Here is a 1,883-nt window from a genome sequence, read left to right as displayed (position 1 = left end):
CTATCAAAGCAAACACTTCATTTTTTCTGAGACAGCTACATTAATAATAATGAACATATATAATTCAAAACAAAATCATAGAGGCCAACTGGGTATGTAAAAAATAATAATAATTTAGGTATACGTGAATCACTTCACATGAAACTCCGTTTTGCCACAGAAAAAATAAAAACTTTAGCCTACCTTGTGTACGTTTCTGCACTAACAAAAGAAATATCGACCTTTCCGCTGAATAAATTGTGTTACTAAAGTGTAAACTAATAAAAGTTAATATGCAGCAAGCCTAGAAAAAGTGCAAAACTCCACAGCTGCTGAAACTCACTGCCACAGACACTGGTGTTATACAGTGTAGGCCGTAATAATTAAAATCATTATATCTCAGATACTGTAGCAGCACAAACGCTAATTTTACCTGCACAAATCAGCACAAACGTAGCACTAAAAAAGTAGACCATTTTGGTTTGTTTTGGAGCAGTCTGTGGGGATGGTGACCTTTGAATGACCTATAAAATAAAGTTTAATATCTCGGAAACGGTAGCAGCACAAACGCTAATTTTACCTGCACAAATCAGCACAAACGTAGCACTAACCGCTCCGCCTATTTGCCTTTACGTTTCAAGTGGGTGGGGGGTCAGCTTCACTCTGCTGAGCATCAAGGGTTCGATTGCAAGCTGCGGAGAAGCGCGAACGTACAGAGAGCTGATGTAAAACCGAGTGTTAAAAGTGTCATTTACTGTCTGTGCCTTTCATGCTGTGTTTTTTTCCGCGGTGAACTCAGCTGAAGCTGTCTGCTCTATTTCAAACTCCCTTTGCTCCACCGTAAATTGGCCGTACTCACAAACATGGGAGGATTCTATTGTGGCAAAGATCGTGGTAGAAGTATAATTACCTCGGGAAAATACGTTTAAAGTTTTATTTAAAGTCTCATATAAAGTCATTTTTAAATGCTTAACTAAAGAGATCAAAAAGCATATTTGCAGACTCATACAAAAAAGTTTGAGCATATTTGAAAAGTTTTACTCCATCAAAACAACTAACAACTTTTTAAAAATTTAAACATAACACATCAGTCTTCAAAATAGTGATGTGTCGGTCGCAAACTAAACAGATCTTAGAGCCGGATCTTTGAAGTGAACGACGCGAGCCGGCTCCTTATTGGATTCAGAAAGTTTATTCATGCAGGCCCATATGAGAGAGAATGTACATCTTTTTGTTTTCACATTTGAATTTATATTTAATTGTGTTGTGGTTTGCAGTGTTTTGTGTTGTTTCACTTTAAATTTGTTTAAAAGGAAAAAGCTGAAAATTTAAATAGTTAAAAGTTGAAATGTAAATAGCCGTTTTTTGTATTATATGATTTATTTATTACATTTTATGTGGCGTGAATAAATAAAAGTATATTTACGGTGGCCCCTACAGACAAAGCACGTACAAACTTCAAAACACGTACAAACTCCGACGCAGGTACAAAACACAACAGAGGTGCTCCAGGATGCTGGGCGCAGTGTTGGGCTTTTGTTACCTAGTGGCTACACAAGCCAGCAAGTACCAACGACCATATTTGGTGTGTGGTAGTAACAGGTAAATGAACTTTAAAAAAAAAAAAATTTGAATATGCCTGTGTGCCTGTGTATAAATACACAAACAATACACACATGCTTTCAATTGTGTAATTTAAGTGATCTAGGTAGCTCTGTTTTGGAAGTTTAGTTAACTCTAGGAATCTGTTTTGGAGTTTGTTCGTGCTTTGTCTGTAGGGGCCACCACATATATTTATATATAAACATATATAAATAAAACCACGTTTTTTTTTACATTAGTAATTCCTTTTGTGCATAATTTTATATTATTGTTAATAATAAGTTAATTAAAGCAACAAAACA

The sequence above is a fragment of the Haplochromis burtoni genome, unplaced genomic scaffold, assembly GCF_018398535.1.
Source record: "Haplochromis burtoni strain Fernald_Lab_line unplaced genomic scaffold, NCSU_Asbu1 Contig_639, whole genome shotgun sequence".
Classification (NCBI taxonomy): Eukaryota; Metazoa; Chordata; class Actinopteri; order Cichliformes; family Cichlidae; genus Haplochromis; species Haplochromis burtoni.
This window is presented reverse-complemented; position numbering follows the sequence as displayed.